Raw genomic sequence first — 20,964 nt, forward strand, 5'->3', positions numbered from 1 at the left:
CTTGCAAAATTAATACATATAGCCAGTATATGCTACTGTTGTTTCTTTGTTTGTTTAGACTATAGTAAAACCATGATTTCTTGCAAAATAAATACATGTAGCCAGTATATGCTACTGTTTTTGTTTAAACTATAGTAAAACCATGGTTTCTTGCAAAACTTATACATGTAGCCAGTATATGCTAATGTTATGTTTGTTTAAACTATGGTAAAACCATGATTTCTTGCAAAATTAATACATGTAGTCATTATATGCTAATGTTATGTTTGTTTAGACTATGGTAAAACCATGATTTCTTGCAAAATTAATATGTGTAGCCAGTATATGCTACTGTTATGTTTGTTTGTTTAGACTATAGTAAAACCATGATTTCTTGCAGAATTAATACATGTAGCCAGTATATGCTACTGTTATGTTTGTTTGTTTAGACTATAGTAAAACCATGATTTCCTTTCTAAATTAATACATGTAGCCTGTATATGCTACTGTTGTTTGTTTGTTTAAACTATAGTAAAACCATGATTTCTTGCTAAATTAATACATGTAGCCAGTATATGCTACTGTATTTGTTTAAACTATAGTAAAACCATGGTTTCTTGCAAAATTTATACATGTAGCCAGTATATGCTAATGTTATGTTTGTTTAAACTATGGTAAAACCATGATTTCTTGCAAAATTAATACGTGTAGCTAGTATATGCTAATGTTATGTTCATTAAACTATAGTAAACCATGATTTCTTGTAAAATTAATATGTGTAGCCAGTATATGCTACTGTTATTTTTGTTTATTTAGACTATAGTAAAACCATGATTTCTTGCAAAATTAATATGTGTAGCCAGTATATGCTACTGTTATGTTTGTTTGTTTAGACTATAGTAAAACCATGATTTCTTGCAAAATTAATACATGTAGCCAGTATATGCTACTGTTATGTTTGTTTGTTTAGACTATAGTAAAACCATGATTTCCTTTCTAAATTAATACATGTAGCCTGTATATGCTACTGTTGTTTGTTTGTTTAGACTATAGTAAAACCATGATTTCTTGCTAAATTAATACATGTAGCCAGTATATGCTACTGTTTTTGTTTTAACTATAGTAAAACCATGGTTTCTTGCAAAATTTATACATGTAGCCAGTATATGCTAATGTTATGTTTGTTTAAACTATGGTAAAACCATGATTTCTTGCAAAATTAATACATGTAGTCATTATATGCTAATGTTGTTTGTTTAGACTATAGTAAAACCATGGTTTCTTACAAAATTAATACGTGTAGCCAGTATATGCTAATGTTATGTTTGTTTAGACTATGGTAAAACCATGATTTCTTGCAAAATTAATACATGTAGCCAGTATATGCTACTGTTGTTTGTTTGTTTAGACTATAGTAAAACCATGGTTTCTCTCTAAATTAATACATGTAGCCAGTATATGCTAATGTTTTGTTTTCTTTTGACTATAGTAAAACCATGATTTCTTGCAAAATTAATACATGTAGCCAGTATATGCTACTGTTATGTTTGTTTGTTTAGACTATAGTAAAACCATGATTTCTTGCAAAATTAATACATGTAGCCAGTATATGCTACTGTTATGTTTGTTTGTTTAGACTATAGTAAAACCATGATTTCTTGCAAAATTAATACATTTAGCCAGTATATGCTACTGTTGTTTGTTTGTTTAGACTATAGTAAAACCATGATTTCTTGCAAAATTAATACGTGTAGCCAGTATATGCTAATGTTGTGTTTGTTTAGACTATAGTAAAACCATGATTTCTTGCAAATTAATACATGTAGCCAGTATATGCTACTGTTGTTTGTTTGTTTAGACTATAGTAAAACCATGATTTCTTGCAAAATTAATACATATAGCCAGTATATGCTACTGTTGTTTCTTTGTTTGTTTAGACTATAGTAAAACCATGATTTCTTGCAAAATAAATACATTTAGCCAGTATATGCTACTGTTGTTTGTTTGTTTAGACTATAGTAAAACCATGATTTCTTACAAAATTAATACGTGTAGCCAGTATATGCTAATGTTATGTTTGTTTAGACTATAGTAAACCATGATTTCTTGTAAAATTAATATGTGTAGCCAGTATATGCTACTGTTATTTTTGTTTATTTACACTATAGTAAAACCATGATTTCTTGCAAAATTAATATGTGTAGCCAGTATATGCTACTGTTATGTTTGTTTGTTTAGACTATAGTAAAACCATGATTTCCTTTCTAAATTAATACATGTAGCCTGTATATGCTACTGTTGTTTGTTTGTTTAGACTATAGTAAAACCATGATTTCTTGCTAAATTAATACATGTAGCCAGTATATGCTACTGTTTTTGTTTAAACTATAGTAAAACCATGGTTTCTTGCAAAATTTATACATGTAGCCAGTATATGCTAATGTTATGTTTGTTTAAACTATGGTAAAACCATGATTTCTTGCAAAATTAATACATGTAGTCATTATATGCTAATGTTATGTTTGTTTAGACTATGGTAAAACCATGATTTCTTGCAAAATTAATATGTGTAGCCAGTATATGCTACTGTTATGTTTGTTTGTTTAGACTATAGTAAAACCATGATTTCTTGCAGAATTAATACATGTAGCCAGTATATGCTACTGTTATGTTTCTTTGTTTAGACTATAGTAAAACCATGATTTCCTTTCTAAATTAATACATGTAGCCTGTATATGCTACTGTTGTTTGTTTAGACTATAGTAAAACCATGATTTCTTGCTAAATTAATACATGTAGCCAGTATATGCTACTGTATTTGTTTAAACTATAGTAAAACCATGGTTTCTTGCAAAATTTATACATGTAGCCAGTATATGCTAATGTTATGTTTGTTTAAACTATAGTAAAACCATGATTTCTTGCAAAATTAATACGTGTAGCTAGTATATGCTAATGTTATGTTCATTAGACTATAGTAAACCATGATTTCTTGTAAAATTAATATGTGTAGCCAGTATATGCTACTGTTATTTTTGTTTATTTAGACTATAGTAAAACCATGATTTCTTGCAAAATTAATATGTGTAGCCAGTATATGCTACTGTTATGTTTGTTTGTTTAGACTATAGTAAAACCATGATTTCTTGCAAAATTAATACATGGAGACAGTATATGCTACTGTTATGTTTGTTTGTTTAGACTATAGTAAAACCATGATTTCCTTTCTAAATTAATACATGTAGCCTGTATATGCTACTGTTGTTTGTTTGTTTAGACTATAGTAAAACCATGATTTCTTGCTAAATTAATACATGTAGCCAGTATATGCTACTGTTATGTTTGTTTAGACTATGGTAAAACCATGACTTCTTGCAAACTTAATACATGTAGCCAGTATATGCTACTGTTGTTTGTTTGTTTAGACTATAGTAAAACAATGGTTTCTCTCTAAATTAATACATGTAGCCAGAATATGCTAATGTTTTGTTTCTTTTGACTATAGTAAAACCATGATTTCTTGCAAAATTAATACATGTAGCCAGTATATGCTACTGTTATGTTTGTTTGTTTAGAGTATAGTAAAACCATGATTTCTTGCAAAATTAATACATATAGCCAGTATATGCTACTGTTGTTTGTTTGTTTGTTTAGACTATAGTAAAACCATGATTTCTTGCAAAATAAATACATTTAGCCAGTATATGCTACTGTTGTTTGTTTGTTTAGACTATAGTAAAACCATGATTTCTTGCAAACTTAATACATGTAGCCAGTATATGGTAATGTTATGTTTGTTTGTTTAGACTATAGTAAAACCATGGTTTCTTACAAAATTAATACGTGTAGCCAGTATATGCTAATGTTATGTTTGTTTAGACTATAGTAAACCATGATTTCTTGAAAAACTAATACGTGTAGCCAGTATATGCTACTGTTATTTTTGTTCATTTAGACTATAGTAAAACCATGATTTCTTGCAAAATTAATATGTGTAGCCAGTATATGCTACTGTTATGTTTGTTTGTTTAGACTATAGTAAAACCATGATTTCTTGCAAAATTAATACATGTAGCCAGTATATGCTACTGTTATGTTTGTTTGTTTAGACTATAGTAAAACCATGATTTCCTTTCTAAATTAATACATGTAGCCTGTATATGCTACTGTTGTTTGTTTGTTTAGACTATAGTAAAACCATGATTTCTTGCTAAATTAATACATGTAGCCAGTATATGCTACTGTTTTTGTTTAAACTATAGTAAAACCATGGTTTCTTGCAAAATTTATACATGTAGCCAGTATATGCTAATGTTATGTTTGTTTAGACTATGGTAAAACCATGATTTCCTGCAAAATTAATACATGTAGCCAGTATATGCTACTGTTGTTTGTTTGTTTAGACTATAGTAAAACCATGGTTTCTCTCTAAATTAATACATGTAGCCAGTATATGCTAATGTTTTGTTTGTTTAGACTATAGTAAAACCGTGATTTCTTGCAAAATTAATACATATACCCAGTATATGCTACTGTTGTTTGTTTGTTTGTTTAGACTATAGTAAAACCATGATTTCTTGCAAAATTAATACATATAGCCAGTATATGCTAATGTTATGTTTGTTTGTTTAGACTATAGTAAAGCCATGGTTTCTTGCAAAATTAATACATTTAGCCAGTATATGCTACTGTTGTTTGTTTGTTTGTTTGTTTAGACTATAGTAAAACCATGATTTCTTGCAAAATTAATACGTGTAGCCAGTATATGCTAATGTTGTGTTTGTTTAGACTATAGTAAAACCATGATTTCTTGCAAAATTAATACATGTAGCCAGTATATGCTACTGTTATGTTTGTTTAGACTATAGTAAAACCATGGTTTCTTGCTAAATTAATACATGTAGCCAGTATATGCTAATGTTATGTTCGTTTAGACTATGGTAAAACCATGATTTCTTGCAAAATTAATACATATAGCCAGTATATGCTACTGTTGTTTGTTTGTTTGTTTAGACTATAGTAAAACCATGATTTCTTGCAAAATAAATACATTTAGCCAGTATATGCTACTGTTGTTTGTTTGTTTAGACTATAGTAAAACCATGATTTCTTGCAAACTTAATACATGTAGCCAGTATATGGTAATGTTATGTTTGTTTGTTTAGACTATAGTAAAACCATGGTTTCTTACAAAATTAATACGTGTAGCCAGTATATGCTAATGTTATGTTCATTAGACTATAGTAAACCATGATTTCTTGTAAAATTAATATGTGTAGCCAGTATATGCTACTGTTATTTTTGTTTATTTAGACTATAGTAAAACCATGATTTCTTGCAAAATTAATATGTGTAGCCAGTATATGCTACTGTTATGTTTGTTTGTTTAGACTATAGTAAAACCATGATTTCTTGCAAAATTAATACATGGAGACAGTATATGCTACTGTTATGTTTGTTTGTTTAGACTATAGTAAAACCATGATTTCCTTTCTAAATTAATACATGTAGCCTGTATATGCTACTGTTGTTTGTTTGTTTAGACTATAGTAAAACCATGATTTCTTGCTAAATTAATACATGTAGCCAGTATATGCTACTGTTATGTTTGTTTAGACTATGGTAAAACCATGACTTCTTGCAAACTTAATACATGTAGCCAGTATATGCTACTGTTGTTTGTTTGTTTAGACTATAGTAAAACAATGGTTTCTCTCTAAATTAATACATGTAGCCAGAATATGCTAATGTTTTGTTTCTTTTGACTATAGTAAAACCATGATTTCTTGCAAAATTAATACATGTAGCCAGTATATGCTACTGTTATGTTTGTTTGTTTAGAGTATAGTAAAACCATGATTTCTTGCAAAATTAATACATATAGCCAGTATATGCTACTGTTGTTTGTTTGTTTGTTTAGACTATAGTAAAACCATGATTTCTTGCAAAATAAATACATTTAGCCAGTATATGCTACTGTTGTTTGTTTGTTTAGACTATAGTAAAACCATGATTTCTTGCAAACTTAATACATGTAGCCAGTATATGGTAATGTTATGTTTGTTTGTTTAGACTATAGTAAAACCATGGTTTCTTACAAAATTAATACGTGTAGCCAGTATATGCTAATGTTATGTTTGTTTAGACTATAGTAAACCATGATTTCTTGAAAAACTAATACGTGTAGCCAGTATATGCTACTGTTATTTTTGTTCATTTAGACTATAGTAAAACCATGATTTCTTGCAAAATTAATATGTGTAGCCAGTATATGCTACTGTTATGTTTGTTTGTTTAGACTATAGTAAAACCATGATTTCTTGCAAAATTAATACATGTAGCCAGTATATGCTACTGTTATGTTTGTTTGTTTAGACTATAGTAAAACCATGATTTCCTTTCTAAATTAATACATGTAGCCTGTATATGCTACTGTTGTTTGTTTGTTTAGACTATAGTAAAACCATGATTTCTTGCTAAATTAATACATGTAGCCAGTATATGCTACTGTTTTTGTTTAAACTATAGTAAAACCATGGTTTCTTGCAAAATTTATACATGTAGCCAGTATATGCTAATGTTATGTTTGTTTAGACTATGGTAAAACCATGATTTCCTGCAAAATTAATACATGTAGCCAGTATATGCTACTGTTGTTTGTTTGTTTAGACTATAGTAAAACCATGGTTTCTCTCTAAATTAATACATGTAGCCAGTATATGCTAATGTTTTGTTTGTTTAGACTATAGTAAAACCGTGATTTCTTGCAAAATTAATACATATACCCAGTATATGCTACTGTTGTTTGTTTGTTTGTTTAGACTATAGTAAAACCATGATTTCTTGCAAAATTAATACATATAGCCAGTATATGCTAATGTTATGTTTGTTTGTTTAGACTATAGTAAAGCCATGGTTTCTTGCAAAATTAATACATTTAGCCAGTATATGCTACTGTTGTTTGTTTGTTTGTTTGTTTAGACTATAGTAAAACCATGATTTCTTGCAAAATTAATACGTGTAGCCAGTATATGCTAATGTTGTGTTTGTTTAGACTATAGTAAAACCATGATTTCTTGCAAAATTAATACATGTAGCCAGTATATGCTACTGTTATGTTTGTTTAGACTATAGTAAAACCATGGTTTCTTGCTAAATTAATACATGTAGCCAGTATATGCTAATGTTATGTTCGTTTAGACTATGGTAAAACCATGATTTCTTGCAAAATTAATACATATAGCCAGTATATGCTACTGTTGTTTGTTTGTTTGTTTAGACTATAGTAAAACCATGATTTCTTGCAAAATAAATACATTTAGCCAGTATATGCTACTGTTGTTTGTTTGTTTAGACTATAGTAAAACCATGATTTCTTGCAAACTTAATACATGTAGCCAGTATATGGTAATGTTATGTTTGTTTGTTTAGACTATAGTAAAACCATGGTTTCTTACAAAATTAATACGTGTAGCCAGTATATGCTAATGTTATGTTTGTTTAGACAATAGTAAACCATGATTTCTTGAAAAACTAATACGTGTAGCCAGTATATGCTGCTGTTATTTTTGTTCATTTAGACTATAGTAAAACCATGATTTCTTGCAAAATTAATATGTGTAGCCAGTATATGCTACTGTTATGTTTGTTTGTTTAGACTATAGTAAAACCATGATTTCTTGCAAAATTAATACATGTAGCCAGTATATGCTACTGTTATGTTTGTTTGTTTAGACTATAGTAAAACCATGATTTCCTTTCTAAATTAATACATGTAGCCTGTATATGCTACTGTTGTTTGTTTGTTTAGACTATAGTAAAACCATGATTTCTTGCTAAATTAATACATGTAGCCAGTATATGCTACTGTTTTTGTTTAAACTATAGTAAAACCATGGTTTCTTGCAAAATTTATACATGTAGCCAGTATATGCTAATGTTATGTTTGTTTAAACTATGGTAAAACCATGATTTCTTGCAAAATTAATACATGTAGTCATTATATGCTAATGTTGTTTGTTTAGACTATAGTAAAACCATGGTTTCTTACAAAATTAATACGTGTAGCCAGTATATGCTAATGTTATGTTTGTTTAGACTATGGTAAAACCATGATTTCTTGCAAAATTAATACATGTAGCCAGTATATGCTACTGTTGTTTGTTTGTTTAGACTATAGTAAAACCATGGTTTCTCTCTAAATTAATACATGTAGCCAGTATATGCTAATGTTTTGTTTTCTTTTGACTATAGTAAAACCATGATTTCTTGCAAAATTAATACATGTAGCCAGTATATGCTACTGTTATGTTTGTTTGTTTAGACTATAGTAAAACCATGATTTCTTGCAAAATTAATACATGTAGCCAGTATGTGCTACTGTTATGTTTGTTTGTTTAGACTATAGTAAAACCATGATTTCTTGCAAAATTAATACATTTAGCCAGTATATGCTACTGTTGTTTGTTTGTTTAGACTATAGTAAAACCATGATTTCTTGCAAAATTAATACGTGTAGCCAGTATATGCTAATGTTGTGTTTGTTTAGACTATAGTAAAACCATGATTTCTTGCAAATTAATACATGTAGCCAGTATATGCTACTGTTGTTTGTTTGTTTAGACTATAGTAAAACCATGATTTCTTGCAAAATTAATACATATAGCCAGTATATGCTACTGTTGTTTCTTTGTTTGTTTAGACTATAGTAAAACCATGATTTCTTGCAAAATAAATACATTTAGCCAGTATATGCTACTGTTGTTTGTTTGTTTAGACTATAGTAAAACCATGATTTCTTACAAAATTAATACGTGTAGCCAGTATATGCTAATGTTATGTTTGTTTAGACTATAGTAAACCATGATTTCTTGTAAAATTAATATGTGTAGCCAGTATATGCTACTGTTATTTTTGTTTATTTACACTATAGTAAAACCATGATTTCTTGCAAAATTAATATGTGTAGCCAGTATATGCTACTGTTATGTTTGTTTGTTTAGACTATAGTAAAACCATGATTTCCTTTCTAAATTAATACATGTAGCCTGTATATGCTACTGTTGTTTGTTTGTTTAGACTATAGTAAAACCATGATTTCTTGCTAAATTAATACATGTAGCCAGTATATGCTACTGTTTTTTTTTAACTATAGTAAAACCATGGTTTCTTGCAAAATTTATACATGTAGCCAGTATATGCTAATGTTATGTTTGTTTAAACTATGGTAAAACCATGATTTCTTGCAAAATTAATACATTTAGTCATTATATGCTAATGTTATGTTTGTTTAGACTATGGTAAAACCATGATTTCTTGCAAAATTAATATGTGTAGCCAGTATATGCTACTGTTATGTTTGTTTGTTTAGACTATAGTAAAACCATGATTTCTTGCAGAATTAATACATGTAGCCAGTATATGCTACTGTTATGTTTCTTTGTTTAGACTATAGTAAAACCATGATTTCCTTTCTAAATTAATACATGTAGCCTGTATATGCTACTGTTGTTTGTTTAGACTATAGTAAAACCATGATTTCTTGCTAAATTAATACATGTAGCCAGTATATGCTACTGTATTTGTTTAAACTATAGTAAAACCATGGTTTCTTGCAAAATTTATACATGTAGCCAGTATATGCTAATGTTATGTTTGTTTAAACTATGGTAAAACCATGATTTCTTGCAAAATTAATACGTGTAGCTAGTATATGCTAATGTTATGTTCATTAGACTATAGTAAACCATGATTTCTTGTAAAATTAATATGTGTAGCCAGTATATGCTACTGTTATTTTTGTTTATTTAGACTATAGTAAAACCATGATTTCTTGCAAAATTAATATGTGTAGCCAGTATATGCTACTGTTATGTTTGTTTGTTTAGACTATAGTAAAACCATGATTTCCTTTCTAAATTAATACATGTAGCCTGTATATGCTACTGTTGTTTGTTTGTTTAGACTATAGTAAAACCATGATTTCTTGCTAAATTAATACATGTAGCCAGTATATGCTACTGTTATGTTTGTTTAGACTATGGTAAAACCATGACTTCTTGCAAACTTAATACATGTAGCCAGTATATGCTACTGTTGTTTGTTTGTTTAGACTATAGTAAAACAATGGTTTCTCTCTAAATTAATACATGTAGCCAGAATATGCTAATGTTTTGTTTTCTTTTGACTATAGTAAAACCATGATTTCTTGCAAAATTAATACATGTAGCCAGTATATGCTACTGTTATGTTTGTTTGTTTAGAGTATAGTAAAACCATGATTTCTTGCAAAATTAATACATATAGCCAGTATATGCTACTGTTGTTTGTTTGTTTGTTTAGACTATAGTAAAACCATGATTTCTTGCAAAATAAATACATTTAGCCAGTATATGCTACTGTTGTTTGTTTGTTTAGACTATAGTAAAACCATGATTTCTTGCAAACTTAATACATGTAGCCAGTATATGGTAATGTTATGTTTGTTTGTTTAGACTATAGTAAAACCATGGTTTCTTACAAAATTAATACGTGTAGCCAGTATATGCTAATGTTATGTTTGTTTAGACTATAGTAAACCATGATTTCTTGAAAAACTAATACGTGTAGCCAGTATATGCTACTGTTATTTTTGTTCATTTAGACTATAGTAAAACCATGATTTCTTGCAAAATTAATATGTGTAGCCAGTATATGCTACTGTTATGTTTGTTTGTTTAGACTATAGTAAAACCATGATTTCTTGCAAAATTAATACATGTAGCCAGTATATGCTACTGTTATGTTTGTTTGTTTAGACTATAGTAAAACCATGATTTCCTTTCTAAATTAATACATGTAGCCTGTATATGCTACTGTTGTTTGTTCATTTAGACTATAGTAAAACCATGATTTCTTGCAAAATTAATATGTGTAGCCAGTATATGCTACTGTTATGTTTGTTTGTTTAGACTATAGTAAAACCATGATTTCTTGCAAAATTAATACATGTAGCCAGTATATGCTACTGTTATGTTTGTTTGTTTAGACTATAGTAAAACCATGATTTCCTTTCTAAATTAATACATGTAGCCTGTATATGCTACTGTTGTTTGTTTGTTTAGACTATAGTAAAACCATGATTTCTTGCTAAATTAATACATGTAGCCAGTATATGCTACTGTTTTTGTTTAAACTATAGTAAAACCATGGTTTCTTGCAAAATTTATACATGTAGCCAGTATATGCTAATGTTATGTTTGTTTAGACTATGGTAAAACCATGATTTCCTGCAAAATTAATACATGTAGCCAGTATATGCTACTGTTGTTTGTTTGTTTAGACTATAGTAAAACCATGGTTTCTCTCTAAATTAATACATGTAGCCAGTATATGCTAATGTTTTGTTTGTTTAGACTATAGTAAAACCGTGATTTCTTGCAAAATTAATACATATACCCAGTATATGCTACTGTTGTTTGTTTGTTTGTTTAGACTATAGTAAAACCATGATTTCTTGCAAAATTAATACATATAGCCAGTATATGCTAATGTTATGTTTGTTTGTTTAGACTATAGTAAAGCCATGGTTTCTTGCAAAATTAATACATTTAGCCAGTATATGCTACTGTTGTTTGTTTGTTTGTTTGTTTAGACTATAGTAAAACCATGATTTCTTGCAAAATTAATACGTGTAGCCAGTATATGCTAATGTTGTGTTTGTTTAGACTATAGTAAAACCATGATTTCTTGCAAAATTAATACATGTAGCCAGTATATGCTACTGTTATGTTTGTTTAGACTATAGTAAAACCATGGTTTCTTGCTAAATTAATACATGTAGCCAGTATATGCTAACGTTATGTTCGTTTAGACTATGGTAAAACCATGATTTCTTGCAAAATTAATACATATAGCCAGTATATGCTACTGTTGTTTGTTTGTTTGTTTAGACTATAGTAAAACCATGATTTCTTGCAAAATAAATACATTTAGCCAGTATATGCTACTGTTGTTTGTTTGTTTAGACTATAGTAAAACCATGATTTCTTGCAAACTTAATACATGTAGCCAGTATATGGTAATGTTATTTTTGTTCATTTAGACTATAGTAAAACCATGATTTCTTGCAAAATTAATATGTGTAGCCAGTATATGCTACTGTTATGTTTGTTTAGACTATAGTAAAACCATGATTTCTTGCAAAATTAATACATGTAGCCAGTATATGCTACTGTTATGTTTGTTTGTTTAGACTATAGTAAAACCATGATTTCCTTTCTAAATTAATACATGTAGCCTGTATATGCTACTGTTGTTTGTTTGTTTAGACTATAGTAAAACCATGATTTCTTGCTAAATTAATACATGTAGCCAGTATATGCTACTGTTTTTTTTTAAACTATAGTAAAACCATGGTTTCTTGCAAAATTTATACATGTAGCCAGTATATGCTAATGTTATGTTTGTTTAGACTATGGTAAAACCATGATTTCCTGCAAAATTAATACATGTAGCCAGTATATGCTACTGTTGTTTGTTCATTTAGACTATAGTAAAACCATGACTTCTTGCAAACTTAATACATGTAGCCAGTATATGCTACTGTTGTTTGTTTGATTAGACTATAGTAAAACAATGGTTTCTCTCTAAATTAATACATGTAGCCAGAATATGCTAATGTTTTGTTTTCTTTTGACTATAGTAAAACCATGATTTCTTGCAAAATTAACACATGTAGCCAGTATATGCTACTGTTATGTTTGTTTGTTTAGAGTATAGTAAAACCATGATTTCTTGCAAAATTAATACATATAGCCAGTATATGCTACTGTTGTTTGTTTGTTTGTTTAGACTATAGTAAAACCATGATTTCTTGCAAAATAAATACATTTAGCCAGTATATGCTACTGTTGTTTGTTTGTTTAGACTATAGTAAAACCATGATTTCTTGCAAACTTAATACATGTAGCCAGTATATGGTAATGTTATGTTTGTTTGTTTAGACTATAGTAAAACCATGGTTTCTTACAAAATTAATACGTGTAGCCAGTATATGCTAATGTTTTGTTTGTTTAGACTATAGTAAAACCATGATTTCTTGCAAAATTAATACATATACCCAGTATATGCTACTGTTGTTTGTTTGTTTGTTTAGACTATAGTAAAACCATGATTTCTTGCAAAATTAATACATATAGCCAGTATATGCTAATGTTATGTTTGTTTAAACTATGGTAAAACCATGATTTCTTGCAAAATTAATACGTGTAGCCAGTATATGCTAATGTTATGTTCATTAGACTATAGTAAACCATGATTTCTTGTAAAATTAATGTGTAGCCAGTATATGCTACTGTTATTTTTGTTTATTTAGACTATAGTAAAACCATGATTTCTTGCAAAATTAATATGTGTAGCCAGTATATGCTACTGTTATGTTTGTTTGTTTAGACTATAGTAAAACCATGATTTCTTGCAAAATTAATACATGTAGCCAGTATATGCTACTGTTATGTTTGTTTGTTTAGACTATAGTAAAACCATGATTTCCTTTCTAAATTAATACATGTAGCCTGTATATGCTACTGTTGTTTGTTTGTTTAGACTATAGTAAAACCATGATTTCTTGCTAAATTAATACATGTAGCCAGTATATGCTACTGTTTTTGTTTAAACTATAGTAAAACCATGGTTTCTTGCAAAATTTATACATGTAGCCAGTATATGCTAATGTTATGTTTGTTTAAACTATGGTAAAACCATGATTTCTTGCAAAATTAATACATGTAGTCATTATATGCTAATGTTGTTTGTTTAGACTATAGTAAAACCATGGTTTCTTACAAAATTAATACGTGTAGCCAGTATATGCTAATGTTATGTTTGTTTAGACTATGGTAAAACTGTAGAGCCGAAGTAACGGAGAAGACCGTAGGTTCACACTTTAGCCGTGTAGGCAACTTTCTTTAATCCACGGTAAATCAGCGAGACAAACAAAACCCACAGCTCGACTGAGCGGAGGTGGCAAGAATAACCAGAAAACTGGCTGGACAACCATAACTTAACCCTGCGTTAACCTGCCAGGGCAACCATGACTTAACCCTTAGTTCCTGGGTTGAATTCTGTCCCCAATACGTGTCCACCACATGAGCCCCCCCAGAATTCGCCCTAGTAATCGAAGTCAGGCAGGCGCGGGTGGACGACAGGCCGTCCGCGGCGGCTCCGGATAACAGGGGCCGGAGTGTCTGTGGGAGGCATTGACGCGGGCCTGTGGAGGTCGGCCTGAGGAGCAGAAGAGGCAGCTCGGGCCTCCACGGGGGGAGGAGGCGGAGCCGGGGGACGACCGCGACGAGGAGGTTGGGCTAACTCCAATGGCTGCGTCAAGTCCAGGTGTGCGGGTTTAACTCGGTCCACTGAAACATGCTCGGCCGTGCCCCCAAAATCCACCACCAGGTGCTTAGTTCCCCGTTCCAGGACGCGGAAGGGGCCGTCATAAGGGGGTTGCAGAGGGGGGCGGTGTGCGTCGTGACGGATGAACACGTAGTCCGCTGACTGCAGACCTGCGGGCACCTGGGACACCGGAGCGCCGTGTTGGGCGGTAGGGACGGGTGTGAAAGCTCTGACCCCGTCCAGCAAGGAGGCTCGTTGGTCCACAGCTGACCAGGGACGCGTTGCATTGGGCATGAAATCGCCTGGGACTCGCAGCGGCGTGCCGTACACCAGCTCCGCAGAGGAGGCTTGTAGGTCTTCCTTCGGGGCGGTCCGCAGGCCCAGCATGACCCATGGGAGCTTGTCAACCCAGTTGCAGTCCTTGAGAGTAGCCCGAAGCGCAGCCTTCATGGACCGGTGGAAGCGCTCACATAGGCCGTTCGCCTGAGGGTGGTAGGCGGTAGTGCGATGAAGCTTGACGCCCAGAGCCTCACCCACAGCATTCCATAGCTCTGAGGTAAACTGTGGCCCACGGTCAGATGAAAGGTCGGAAGGCGTACCGAAACGTGAGACCCACGACCCAATAAAAGCCCGGGCCACATCAGCAGACGTCGTGGATGCCAGGGGAACAGCTTCAGGCCAGCGCGTAGTCCTGTCCACCACAGTGAAGAGGTAGGTGAACCCATGGGAGGGGGGTAGGGGACCAACCAGGTCGACGTGGACATGGTCAAATCGTCTCTCCGGCACTGCGAAGCGTTCCAGGGGCGCCTTAATGTGGCGGTGTATCTTAGCCCGCTGACAGGCAACACACGAGTCGGCCCACGCTTTCACGTCTCTCTTAAGTCCCTCCCACACAAACTTAGCAGAGGTCAGGCGCACGGATGGCTTACCGCCTGGATGAGAGAGGCCGTGCACAGCTTCAAATACGGGGCGTCTCCAGCTGTGCGGGACGATGGGCCTGGGCTGTCCTGTGGAGACGTCACACAGGAGGGTGACACCTGTGTCGCTGAAAGGAACGTCCTGCAGGCGGAGCCCCGTGTCGGAGGCCCGGAGACGGAGGATGCTCGGGTCCGTGGCCTGGTCCGCAGCCATCTGTGCATAGTCAAGGCCTAGGTGGACCGCTCCAATCACTGCCCTAGACAGGCAGTCAGCTACCTGGTTAGACTTACCAGCGACGTGCTGGATGTCGGTAGTGAATTCCGAAATGTAGGAGAGTTGTCGCTGCTGGCGAGCGGACCATGGCTCGGCCGTCTTGGACATGGCAAACGTGAGGGGCTTGTGGTCCACGTATGCAGTAAACTCGCGGCCCTCTAGCAGGAAACGGAAATGCCGGACGGCGAGCCAGAGACCGAGGAGTTCCCTGTCAAAAGTACTATACTTGCGCTCTCGGGGTGTAAGCTGGCGACTGAAAAAGGCCAAAGGCTGCCAAGCCCCCCCCACCCACTGTTCGTGAACCGCACCAACAGCATAGTCCGATGCATCCGTGGTTATGGAAATAGGCGCTGTAGGTGAAGGATGCGCTAGCAGGGTAGCCTGGGAGAGCGCAGCTTTAGTCTCGGTGAACGCACGGTCCCGCTCTGCTGTCCAGTCGACCGCCTGGTTGGGGGACATGCCTTTCAGCGCCTCGTACAGTGGCCGGATGATAAAGGCGGCTCGAGGAATGAAGCGGTGGTAGAATGTCACCATCCCGATGAACTCCCTGAGCGCACGAGCTGTTTGGGGGCGCGGAAAGGCCGCCACCGCTTCCACCTTTGAGGGCAGGGGGACTGCCCCGTCCCCAGTGATGCGGTGCCCGAGGAAATCCATGGCTGTCAGTCCGAACCGGCACTTCGCCGGGTTGACGATCAGCCCATGCTGGCTGAGGCGTGTGAAGAGGGCATGAAGATGGGACAGGTGTTCTTCCTCGGAGGCGCTGGCGATGAGTATGTCGTCCAAATAGACGAAGATGAAAGGAAGGCCACGGAGCACTGAATCCATCAGCCGCTGAAAGGACTGGGCCGCGTTTTTGAGTCCAAATGGCATTCGTAGGAATTCAAATAGGCCGAATGGGGTTGTCACCGCTGTCTTGGGGATGTCTGAGGGGTGCACGGGAACTTGATGATAACCACGGACCAGGTCGACTTTTGAGAAGACGCATTTGCCAGACAGGTTTGCAGAAAAGTCCTGGATATGCGGGACAGGATAGCGGTCAGGCGTGGTGGCGTCATTTAGTCGGCGGTAGTCCCCGCATGGGCGCCAACCTCCATCAGGCTTAGCGACGGTGTGGAGTGGGGACGCCCACGGGCTGTCAGAGCGGCGGATGATCCCCATGCGTTCCAGGTGCTCGAACTCAGACTTGGCAATGGCGAGTTTGGCGGGGTCGAGACGCCTGGCTCTGGCGTAGACCGGGGGCCCCTTCGTAGCAATGTGATGCTCCACCCCATGCTTAGCGGTGGGTGCAGAGAAGGTAGGCTGGGTGAGGTCAGGGAACTCAGCGAGGAGGCGGGTGAACTTGTCTGCCTCTGAGAGAGAGTTGGCTAGACCTGCATAGGCCGCTTCCCTCCGCGTACATGCGAAGGAGGAGAAGGTTAAGGCATCGACCAGACGGCTGTTCTGAATGTCCACTAGTAAACCGTAAGCGCACAAAAAATCAGCTCCGAGGAGGGGAAGCGTTACATTGGCCATGACGAACTCCCACGTGAAACGTTGTCCACCAAAACACAGTTCTACAGACCGCACGCCGTAGGTGTGGATAGGGCTGCCGTCAGCCGTCGCCAACTGGGGGCCCCGCTCCCCGCCCATGATGTCGACGTCAGTAGCAGGGAGCACGCTTCTCTGTGCGCCCGTGTCACAAAGAAATCGCCGACCGGAGATGGTGTCGAGGATGAAGAGTAGCCTGCTCGTATCGCCAACACTCATGGCCACTACTGAGTGTTGGCCCTCTCGTTTCCCGTCGGCCTGTAGTTGCAGGGGGAACGGCACCGTTTAGCTTTCGCACCAAATCGAGCGTGGTACATACAGAGTCCAGAGGGCTTGTAGCGGTCTGATGCTGTGGCGCCACCGTCGGGCCACGCCCGCGATGTCGGCGGGGGGCCAGTGAAGGTAGGAGCCAGCACCCCGGCATGGGAGGAACGTTGTGTAGCGACGAAGAATCGGTCAGCCTCCTTTGCCAGCTCACGGGGATCAGTGATGGTGGAGTTAGCGAGCGCAGTCTTGACGTGGGGCGGCATGTTGCGCAGAAACAGCTCCATAAACAGGAAACATGGCTTTTCTTGACCCAGTAGGTTTAACATCCTGCTCATTAGCTCCGATGGTTTGCCATCTCCCAAGCCCTGAATTGCGAAGAGGCGACGTGCTCTCTCCGTTGCAGACAGTTCAAAAGTTTCAAGGAGGAGATGTTTAAGTGCGGCGTATTTACCATCGGCCGGTGGGTTGGTTATGAAACCGCTAATCCTGGAAGCCGTAGCGCACCCCAGCGCTGCCAATACGTAGTAGTACCTGGTCTCGTCTGCTGTTATGTCTCTGAGCGCGAACTGTGCCTCAGCCTGCGCGAACCATGTAGCCGCGGAAGACTCCCAAAACTCCGGCAGTTTAATTGCAACGGCGTTCGTAGCCATAATGTGTGTGGTTTCAGAAAACTTATCCGAAAACCGACGTCGGGGTCACCAGTGTAGAGCCGAAGTAACGGAGAAGACCGTAGGTTCACACTTTAGCCGTGTAGGCAACTTTCTTTAATCCACGGTAAATCAGCGAGACAAACAAAACCCACAGCTCGACTGAGCGGAGGTGGCAAGAATAACCAGAAAACTGGCTGGACAACCATAACTTAACCCTGCGTTAACCTGCCAGGGCAACCATGACTTAACCCTTAGTTCCTGGGTTGAATTCTGTCCCCAATACGTGTCCACCACAAAACCATGATTTCTTGCAAAATTAATACATGTAGCCAGTATATGCTACTGTTGTTTGTTTGTTTAGACTATAGTAAAACCATGGTTTCTCTCTAAATTAATACATGTAGCCAGTATATGCTAATGTTTTGTTTTCTTTTGACTATAGTAAAACCATGATTTCTTGCAAAATTAATACATGTAGCCAGTGTATGCTACTGTTATGTTTGTTTGTTTAGACTATAGTAAAACCATGATTTCTTGCAAAATTAATACATTTAGCCAGTATATGCTACTGTTGTTTGTTTGTTTGTTTGTTTAGACTATAGTAAAACCATGATTTCTTGCAAAATTAATACATGTAGCCAGTATATGCTACTGTTATGTTTGTTTGTTTAGACTATAGTAAAACCATGATTTCTTGCAAAATTAATACATATAGCCAGTATATGCTACTGTTGTTTCTTTGTTTGTTTAGACTATAGTAAAACCATGATTTCTTGCAAAATAAATACATTTAGCCAGTATATGCTACTGTTGTTTGTTTGTTTAGACTATAGTAAAACCATGATTTCTTACAAAATTAATACGTGTAGCCAGTATATGCTAATGTTATGTTTGTTTAGACTATAGTAAACCATGATTTCTTGTAAAATTAATATGTGTAGCCAGTATATGCTACTGTTATTTTTGTTTATTTACACTATAGTAAAACCATGATTTCTTGCAAAATTAATATGTGTAGCCAGTATATGCTACTGTTTTTGTTTAAACTATAGTAAAACCATGGTTTCTTGCAAAATTTATACATGTAGCCAGTATATGCTAATGTTATGTTTGTTTAAACTATGGTAAAACCATGATTTCTTGCAAAATTAATACATGTAGTCATTATATGCTAATGTTATGTTTGTTTAGACTATGGTAAAACCATGATTTCTTGCAAAATTAATATGTGTAGCCAGTATATGCTACTGTTATGTTTGTTTGTTTAGACTATAGTAAAACCATGATTTCTTGCAGAATTAATACATGTAGCCAGTATATGCTACTGTTATGTTTCTTTGTTTAGACTATAGTAAAACCATGATTTCCTTTCTAAATTAATACATGTAGCCTGTATATGTTACTGTTGTTTGTTTAGACTATAGTAAAACCATGATTTCTTGCTAAATTAATACATGTAGCCAGTATATGCTACTGTATTTGTTTAAACTATAGTAAAACCATGGTTTCTTGCAAAATTTATACATGTAGCCAGTATATGCTAATGTTATGTTTGTTTAAACTATGGTAAAACCATGATTTCTTGCAAAATTAATACGTGTAGCTAGTATATGCTAATGTTATGTTCATTAGACTATAGTAAACCATGATTTCTTGTAAAATTAATATGTGTAGCCAGTATATGCTACTGTTATTTTTGTTTATTTAGACTATAGTAAAACCATGATTTCTTGCAAAATTAATATGTGTAGCCAGTATATGCTACTGTTATGTTTGTTTGTTTAGACTATAGTAAAACCATGATTTCTTGCAAAATTAATACATGTAGCCAGTATATGCTACTGTTATGTTTGTTTGTTTAGACTATAGTAAAACCATGATTTCCTTTCTAAATTAATACATGTAGCCTGTATATGCTACTGTTGTTTGTTTGTTTAGACTATAGTAAAACCATGATTTCTTGCTAAATTAATACATGTAGCCAGTATATGCTACTGTTATGTTTGTTTAGACTATGGTAAAACCATGACTTCTTGCAAACTTAATACATGTAGCCAGTATATGCTACTGTTGTTTGTTTGTTTAGACTATAGTAAAACAATGGTTTCTCTCTAAATTAATACATGTAGCCAGAATATGCTAATGTTTTGTTTTCTTTTGACTATAGTAAAACCATGATTTCTTGCAAAATTAACACATGTAGCCAGTATATGCTACTGTTATGTTTGTTTGTTTAGAGTATAGTAAAAGCATGATTTCTTGCAAAATTAATACATATAGCCAGTATATGCTACTGTTGTTTGTTTGTTTGTTTAGACTATAGTAAAACCATGATTTCTTGCAAAATAAATACATTTAGCCAGTATATGCTACTGTTGTTTGTTTGTTTAGACTATAGTAAAACCATGATTTCTTGCAAACTTAATACATGTAGCCAGTATATGGTAATGTTATGTTTGTTTGTTTAGACTATAGTAAAACCATGGTTTCTTACAAAATTAATACGTGTAGCCAGTATATGCTAATGTTATGTTTGTTTAGACAATAGTAAACCATGATTTCTTGAAAAACTAATACGTGTAGCCAGTATATGCTGCTGTTATTTTTGTTCATTTAGACTATAGTAAAACCATGATTTCTTGCAAAATTAATATGTGTAGCCAGTATATGCTACTGTTATGTTTGTTTAGACTATAGTAAAACCATGATTTCTTGCAAAATTAATACATGTAGCCAGTATATGCTACTGTTATGTTTGTTTGTTTAGACTATAGTAAAACCATGATTTCCTTTCTAAATTAATACATGTAGCCTGTATATGCTACTGTTGTTTGTTTGTTTAGACTATAGTAAAACCATGATTTCTTGCTAAATTAATACATGTAGCCAGTATATGCTACTGTTTTTTTTTAAACTATAGTAAAACCATGGTTTCTTGCAAAATTTATACATGTAGCCAGTATATGCTAATGTTATGTTT

Source organism: Lampris incognitus, chromosome 2 (assembly GCF_029633865.1).
Source record: "Lampris incognitus isolate fLamInc1 chromosome 2, fLamInc1.hap2, whole genome shotgun sequence".
Taxonomy (NCBI): domain Eukaryota; kingdom Metazoa; phylum Chordata; class Actinopteri; order Lampriformes; family Lampridae; genus Lampris; species Lampris incognitus.